A 9370-nucleotide genomic window follows, 5' to 3' on the forward strand; every position below is an offset into this window, starting at 1 on the left:
ACATCCCATTGTATACATATACCACATCTTCATTATCCATTTATCTGTCAATGGACATCTAGGCTCTTTCCATAGTTTGGTTATTGTGAACATTGCTGCTATAAACATTGGAGTGCAGGTGTCCATTTGTATCTTTAGGATAGATGTTAATTTTATCCTATCTCCCCTTATATACTTTGTTCAAAGCACAATGCCTGGTCACTTCTCTGGTACTTAAAAAAAATGGTACTTGGACATTGCAACAAGAAGAAGCACAGCAAAAGATCACATCTTTCCATTCATAGATGTAATTTGTTGCAACTCCACATGGGCTTTGCTAGAAATATAGACATGTGCACACACACACACACACACACACACACATGCAGGAGTAGCAGCATGTTTTGGCAAATGCCTTCCTCATAATTATTTCAGTAACAAGACACATGTTTAGGTTAATTGGGAAAGTGATAGCAAAATGACAGACAAGGAGACTCTAAAGCTTCATTGTCCCATGAAAATGTCACAAAACAATAAGAGACTGGTTGAAGTAACCTGATAGAAGTTCTCGCAAATAGTGAAATATGTATAACAACCAGTGGAATACCCTATAAAGTAAAGCCTACCTTAAAAATAACAAGAAAAATTGTGGCATCTTTATTCACCTTAGCTCCACAACTTCTCAGTGCAGTAAGGCATAGCCTTGCTCTGGAGAAGGTGATAACCCAGTTCCTTTCAACAGCAGTTCAACAAGCAGATTATTTTAAAAAATTTAACATGTCTAGGTGCTTCCTGAAAGACAAGTTTCTGGCATACTTAACTCAAATCTCAGGCAGAGAAAAACAGACACCCCCTGTCATGAAAGCTGTAGAAGCACTGCAGACACCTGAAACAAAAGATCAAGAGATAATTGTTAGAGGAATACAGTTGACCATCTGATGCCATCGAGATATATGTTCAAAACACATCTGGGAATGTTTCAAGCTCTCATTTTGGGTAGATCCCTGGGCTTAGAGCAGGCCCAGCCAATCAAAGATAGACTGCCTTGGCATGGAATCAGTCTACAGAAACTGGGAATTGTGGCTACTGTTATCTCAAATCAACAATTTTCACTGAACACACACACCCACCCACCCACCCACCCACCCACCCACACACACGCTATAAAGAAACAGGAAGGCATAATTCATTCAAAGGGACAAAATAAATTTGTAAAAATCATGTCTGATGAAGTATAGACATTAAACTTACTAGAAAAAGACTTTTAAAAAAGTATCTTAACTTTATTTAAAAAGCTAAAGGAAACATAGAAAAGGACTACAGGAAATCAGGAATACAACATATGAACAAAATAGGAACATCAACAAAGAAATAGAGATGATAAAATGAACCGAACAGAAAATCTGGATCTAAAATAGCATAATAACTGAATATTCTGAGTAGTCAGAAAAAAAGAATTAGTAAACTTGAGGACAGGAAAATTAAAATTATTGAGGCTAAGGACAGAAAGGAAAAAGAGTGAAGAAAAGAAAACAAAAGGACTTATGGGATACTACAAAACAGATCAATATATGCATTATGGAGGTTTCACAAGGAGATGAGTGAAAGGAGGACAGACAGATTATTTGAAAAAAAATAATGGCAAAAAACACCCTCAAATTAAGGGAAGATACTGATGAAATCCAAGTGGGATAAATCCAAAGCTTCTCACACTGAGATACATTATAATCCAGCTTTCAAAAGATAAAGAAAAAGAGAGGATCTTGAAGGCAGCAAGAGAATAGTGATTTGTCACTTAAAAGGGAATCTTCAAGAAGATCATCAGTAGTGCTCACTTCGGCAGCACATATACTAAAATTGGAACGATACAGAGAAGATTAGCATGGTCCCTGCGCAAGGATGACACGCAAATTCGTGAAGGATTCCATATTTAAAAAAAAAAAGAAGAAGAAGATCATCAGTAGATTTCTTAGCAAACCTTGAAGGCCTGAGGGCAGTGTGATGTTATGTTTAAGGTATTGGGGGGAAATTTTCTATCCAGGGAAACTATCTTAAAAAATGATGAATAATTTAAGACATTCCTTGAGAATCAAAAGCCTTGTCGCTAAGAAAAAAAACTATACACAAAAGAAGGCAGTAATAAGGAAAATGAGGGGCAAAAAAAAAAAAGTAAGACAAAATATGATGGCAAAAGTAACTTTTCTTTATCAGTAATTACTTTAAAAGTAAATGGATTAAAATCCTCAGTCAAAAGGCTTAAATTGATGACATGTGTTAAAAAACATCCAATTCTATGATGCTCACATAGGGGACTAATTTTATATCTGAAGACACAAGTAGGTTAAAACTGAAACAATGGAAAAAGACGCATCACGTAAATTGTAAAAGAGAGAGAGCACACAGGAGAACTGGGCCTCTACACTATTATTAGACAAAATAGACTTTAAGTCAAAAACTATTGCAAGAGACAAAGAAAGATATTGTATATTGATCAAAGGGACAGTAATCAATAAGTTAAGAATAATAAAAATATATACACCCAACATTAGAATATAAAAAACTGTGAAGCAAAGCTGAACAGAATTGAATAGAGAAATAGACATTTCTGCATAACCATTAAATATCCCACTTTCAATAATGGATAGAATTACCAGATAGAAGATCAATAGGGAAATAGAAGACTTGAACCACACTGTGTGTCTAACAGACATATACAGACTACTCCACCAAACAGTAGCAGCATGCATTTTTTTTCTCATGTGTACGTTGATCGTTTTTTAATAGACCATGTGTTATGCCACAAATCAGTCTTAATACATTTGAAAAGATTGATATTTTTCAAAGTATTTTTCCATATCACAATGGCATAAAATGAGAGATCCAAAGGAGGAATACTGGAAAAATCACAAATATGTGGAAGTTAAACAACACACTCAAACAACAAACGAATCAAAGAAAAAATTATATGAAGATTTAGAAAATACCTTGAGACAAGTGAAAATAAAACACAACATACCAATTTATTGAAGCCAGTGAAAGTAGTGCTAAGAAGGAAATGTGTAAGAAATATCTCGATTTAGAAACCTAAATTTATACCTTCAGGAAGTAGAAAACTAAAACCAAAGTAGCAGAATGGAGGAAATAACAAATTAGAGGTAGATAAAATAGAGAACAGAAAAACAGTAGAGAAAATCAAGGAAACCAAAGATTGGTTCTTTGAAAAACTTAACAAAATTGACAAACTGAAGTTAAATTTACTAAGATAAAAAGAGAGAAGACTCAAATTACCAAAATCAGAAGTGAAATTGGGAACATTACTACCAATTTTACAGAAATAAAAAAAATAGGACAGCACTATGAGTAATTATTTGCCAATGAATTGGGTAACCAATTCATTTCATTTGGGATGAAATGGGGTAACCATTCATTTCAATTGGGATGAAATGGACGTATTTCTAGAATCACAAAACCCACCAAGAATGAATCATGAAGAAATAGAATATCTGAATGTACCTATATCTGGTAAGGAGAGTCAATCAGTAAACAAAACCCTGAAGGACATCTTGGTGGCTTCCAGTTTGGACAATAATAAAAAGAGCTGCAATTTAAAAAAAGAAAAAAATATATATATATGCAGATTTTTTTCCTTTTGGACACAAGATTTCAAATCAGAGGAGAACAAATCAAGAGGAAAACAATTGTTAGATCATATAGTATGGCTACATTTAGCTTTGTAAGAGGGTATAAAAATATCTTCCAAAGTGGTTGTATCATTTTTCATTTTCACTCCTACCAGCAGTGAATGAGAGTTTCTGCTGCTCCTCATCCTTGCTTGCTATTAATATTTCCAGTTTTTGTTTGTTTGTTTGTTTGTTTGCCAATTTTAGCCATTCTAATAGGGGTGTATGGTGTCCCATTATTATTTTAATTTGCAATTACTTAATGGCTGACTATATTGAACATCTCTTCCTATATTTATTTCTCATCTATATAACACCTTTAGTGAAGTATCTTTTGCCCATTTTGTAACTGAGTTATTTATGTTCTTATTGTTGAGTTATAAGAGTTATTCCTATACTCCTACATTTTGGAAACAAACCCTTTATCAAATATGCATTTGCAAATAATTTATCTGATTTTGGGGTTTGTCCTTTCATTCCCTTAATAGTATTTTTTTCTTAGAGCAGAAGGTTTAAATTTAATAAAGTTCAAATTATCAATTTTGTTTTGAAGGACCATGTTTTTGGTGTTCTATCTAAAAATTCATGGTGTATATCTACATAATGGATGGTATCTTTTTAAAATTGTCACTGTGAGAACTTAGTGGGGTGTCTGGAGGTAAAGCATGTGAAAGTGTAGGGGTCCCCTTTAGGTTGTAGCCTCAGAAGTTTCTCATTCTCATACTAATCCTACACTCAGCTACCAGCAATTTATCAAAATTACCAATCAAATGCTCCAGTTAGTCCATTCCTCAGCAGCTTCTGTTCCACCTAAATAGTTTTTAGCTGTAACTCTCTAGAGGTGGAAGTTTGCCCTACAGCTATAGTTTTCTGGTGGATCCAAGAAATGTCAGAGATTTTCCATTAGTATAGCTTTTTCTTACAAGGATATGAGTAATGACTTCCATGCCCTTTACTTGTCAGAGCTGAAATCCTCTATTAGACTTCAAATTTTATGAGAGCAAAGATGATGTTTCTTAATTACATTGCATATCCAGTAGCTAGCACAATGCCTGGCTCATAGCAGATATTTAGTAAATATCTTAAAAAATTATGTATTAGGGGGATGGATAGTTACTGTTCAATAGGTATAGAGTTTCCATTTCACAAGGTGAAAAGAGTTATGGGAACAGATGGTGATAGTTGTACAATAACATGAATCTATTTAATACTACTGAAAAGTTTACTTAAAAAATGGAAAAGATGGTAAATTTTTTATGTGTATTTTACCACAATAAAAAAGAAAACAACGAACATCTTCTCCTCATCTCCCCTTCCATTTATATAAAATTTTAAAAAATGCATATATGTACATTGTTAATTATAAAAAAGATACATATTTATTATATGAAAATTGGATAACTGCTGATGAAAAAAGTTAACAGATTTTTCAAATCTATGCGATTTTATTTTTTTAAAGATTTTATTTATTTATTTGAGAGAGAGAGAGCAAGAGAAAGCATGAGCAGGGGAGAGGGGCAGGTGAAGAGGAAGAAGTAGGCTCCCCACTGAGCTAGGAGCCTGACATGGGGCTTGGTCCCCAGACCCTGGGATCAAGACCTGAGCTGAAGGCAGATGCTTAACCCACTGAGCCTCCCAGATTCCCCAAATCTATGTGATATTAAAGAGGTGCAAAACCCAATCAGTTTTAAAACATTCTAAAATTGATTGTTAAAACCTGTATGAAAGATTTTTTCTTGTACTGCTATCAACATTGAGCATCACCCTTTGAATAAATGCTCATTTGACAAAGAGAATGAGAAGCCCATTGTTATTTAATTTGCATTTCTTCTATTTCTAGTGAGGTTTTATGGTTTTTCATGTTTTAGGCCTCTTTTATTTTGTGTCTGTGCGTGTGTCACACACTAATATCTTTTTCTCACTTAATTTAGGAATGTGTCTCTTCCTGATGTGTAAAATTTTGTTAAGAATATTAGTTTTATTACATGTTAGCAAACATTTTTTCCTAATTCCCTTTGTTTATAGTGCATTTGGACATAAAGAAGCTTTCCATTCTTACATGAAAAAAAAACATAATTCATTGTTTAAAAAGTAGTAATAATGGGCAGTGAATGAAAAGGAACATCTAAGTCTATTTAAATATATAAAGACCATGCATTTATTAACAGAAGAGCACAATTCCTGAAATCATCTGCATTTGGATAGGATAATAGCCAATCATGCACAAAATACATTATTAATAGCAGGGAGATTGGTAGGGGAAGGAAGGGAAAAATGAAGAGGGTAAACAGAGGGGAAATGAACCATGAGAGACTATGGACTCTAGGAAACAAACTGAGGGCTTCAGAGGGGGGGGGGTGCGGGGGGGGGTTAGCCAGTGATGGGTATTAAGGAGGGCACATATTGCAGGGAGCACTGGGTGTTATATGCAAACAATGAATCATGGAGCACTTCATCAAAACCTAAGGATGTACCGTATGGTGACTAGCATATCATAAAAAAATACATTATTAAATATTAACATGAGAACAACAAATAAATGAGAGACTAGAAAGAAATGCTTTTGTTTTTTGAAACTTATTTTTTAAATTAAAAGACCAGCACAGCTGGTTAATTAAATTGGACCAGCACAATCCCGGGGTAGGGGAGACCTCCCTACAAACAATGTAGCCGTCCTGAGCCCCTGGACCTGGTGCTGTCACCAGTTTAGAAGGCAGTTATGCGTATTTGTTAAATGTTAATGCAGGAGTGAGTGTGAAGCCAAGACATGCCAGCAATTTCTTTACCTCTGATGAATTATTTTGCCTATTTTGTAACTAGAACTCCTATTTTGGAAATCTACAGGACAAAACTGGGTTAAGAACATCAACCCAAAGATAATATTTTTGAATAATTTGTATGAAAACATCATGATGTGGCCTTTTCCTGAGGCATACTTTTATATATATCAGTGAATTTAGCTGTGCTTATTATAAGGCAAACAAAAGGAAATCTCAGAATGCACATAGTGTCTTTTTTTTTCTAATTGCATACGTATTTTGTATATTACTAACCTAGTTCTGCAGAACCAAGAAAGAAAGAAATGGAGCTAACCAAAAGGCTAGCATTAAGCTAAGTTACTCATGTGCATTAAATTAGAGAAAATAGTGAGTGGAAATCCCATGTTCCCTGGGGAGCTAAGAAACACTCTGGGAAACCATGGATTTTGGAGTTAGTGGATGTTTCCAGTCATAGTTGTATGTGACACTAGTCAAGTTTATTTTTTCCCCTTATCTAGAAAATAGGAAATGTAACAAAAATGCTTTAAAAATTAAAAGGCATATGTATTATTAAAATACTCAATAGGCACATAATAGGCCCTCCATGGTTGATAGTTGAATAATAATCCCATTCAAATGCAGGGTGGGACTGGATCAGAGAAGGAAAGCAGATTATGAGCAAAGTAAGAAGGGTCCAGGACAAACACCTGTATGGAGTTGTGTCCTCTTAAGCTTTATTGTCCTTCAATTATATTCTCTGTGGATGGTAAGGCAGAATTAATGGTGGGCATCAATCCCAAGTTATTTACACTAATGTGGTCCTAGAAAGCTAAGTATGTTTCAGTGGAACCAAGTACACATAAGAAGCTTTTATTTCAGCAAATATTTAGTGAACATTTTTATAAAATGAGTACTTGTCCCCATTATTGCTTAGCTTCTTTGGATGGTTACAGAGTGGGGTTTTATCAAGAAAGGGACACAGGCAATGTGCACATGAACACACATGTGTGTGGACACAAATGTATGCATATTTAGACTTAGTAATCAGATCCTGAAAAATATCGTTTTTTACCTGTTTCTTCAGAAACTCTGAGCTAATTTTTACCAAATTTATGTTTTCTATCACCAGAAATGTTCAATGATTCAAAAGAATAATTTTAAATAACTTATCTTGCATCTGACTCAGCTACTTTCCCTTAAACTTGGAGAAAAACATTACGAAAAACTTGGCTCACATCTTACAGATATCATATGAAAGAATGCCACACATGGAGTCTATAATCCTAGTTGTGGGCTAATGGTTTGCTGAAATCACTCTGACTGGCTGCTGGAAGATGGGGTTTCCCACTTTGAGGTATCGTCTTGGAAGGAGAAAATTATCATTTCTGAATTTAGAACAAGGTTTATTCACAGTCAGAATACATTTGAAGCTTCTAAATTCATTCTTTTAAATCACTTAGAGGAATGCCTCCCAACTGAGTTCATTTCCAGAACAATTTCAGAAAGCTAGAGCTGAAAGGGCAACATATGGTTATTGGTCATTTACAGTAGAAGCTCTTTGAACTGACTTCCACTTAGTAATGCACTGCATTAATCTACACTCCATAAACCTTATAGACTGATGTTAATGGAATCCTGAATACTCCCTGCTAGTAAGTCCTTGTCTAATATGGTTGCTCCATTCTCTTCCTACTGGATGTGGTTGTTTCCAAATTTTCTGTGCTTTACGTAATTTAAATTAATATTACATGAACAAATTCTAAATGACTGCAATAAAAAACAGCTTTCTTTCCTTCTGTATTCCTCTCTCTCTCTCTTTCTCTCTGTTTCTCTGTTTGTCTGTCTCGCTCTCTCTCTCCCTCCTTCTTTCCCTCCCCATTTGTACTCTTTTATGTCAGAAAAACTAACTTGAGTTATTTGGAAAGACTTGATGACATGGATTTGACAGAACGTTGGTGTCTGACTTTCTTTCTAGGGTGGACCATATCTCAGTCCTATTCTTTTGTGTTCTTTTGGTGTCTTTTCATGTAGCATAGTAGATCTTCAATACAGGTTTCTGGAGTGAATCATGTCCTAAGGAATGATGCCTGAACCTTTGTATCCTATGCATTATTTTACCAACAACTGATAATGGATTTACTTAATTTTGATTCCAATTTTTTTCTCTATTTTCATCTTATTTTCAATCTTGTTTTCCCTTCTTCTTCATGCCCTCTTCTCTCCTTCTCTGTCCATTCCTTTGCTTCATGTGAAACCTCCTTCTTTTTCCCCTACTTTGTCAATGGTTTCTGGAATTCACATTTCATTACAATAAACTAGTGTGGTTCAATTAAAAAAGCCCTGGATTGTGAAAGAAAATATTCTGGACATGGTCTCGTGTTTGTCAATTTGCTATGAATCTAGGCAAGTCAGGTAACTTCTACTGCACGTAAGTGTCCCATCTCTAAAATACAGAAGATAATTTATTAATCTTTGCAGAAACTGCATAGCTCTGATATGCTAGTACTTTGAAAAATACTTAACTAAAAAAAAGTTTCTGTGAGCAACTACTTTTCCAGCCATAGAGTAGCAGTTTTGGTTAAAAAGATTTGGTTAAGAGACAGATAACACTTCTAGACTAGATCTTTTGAAATAAATGAAAAATCTGTGTATTCAGTTCTCTCAAGAGATGTAGAGTTTTGAACTTGCCTTTGGTGATTGGCAAAATGAACAGATGCTGTCCACAGCAATGGTGTTCTGAGGCTCCCTGCCTCCCCCTTTGCATGGGTTTTTAGATTTATTGAGCTTAAATTCCTCTATGGCTGCCTGCCACACACCTACCTGATGATTCGAGTAGTATTTTCCTTGGCTAGTAAGGTCTGCCTTTCATTGTTCCATCAACACTGAACAGACTGAAATAGAGTCAGAATTCAAATTTAAGGCCTACAAAAAACATTTCCAGAGATGACAGGA

General features: G+C 34.8%; 1 non-coding gene across 1 annotated transcript; it reads left to right on the forward strand.

Moving 5' to 3' along the window:
- The first annotated feature begins 1806 nt into the window (after positions 1-1806).
- LOC113263527 (U6 spliceosomal RNA) lies at positions 1807-1913 on the forward strand. Its single transcript, XR_003319247.1, has one exon. It is a non-coding gene; the product is annotated as a U6 spliceosomal RNA (small nuclear RNA).
- Positions 1914-9370: the final 7457 nt, after the last annotated feature.

The sequence above is a fragment of the Ursus arctos genome, unplaced genomic scaffold, assembly GCF_023065955.2.
Source record: "Ursus arctos isolate Adak ecotype North America unplaced genomic scaffold, UrsArc2.0 scaffold_1, whole genome shotgun sequence".
NCBI classification, from domain to species: domain Eukaryota; kingdom Metazoa; phylum Chordata; class Mammalia; order Carnivora; family Ursidae; genus Ursus; species Ursus arctos.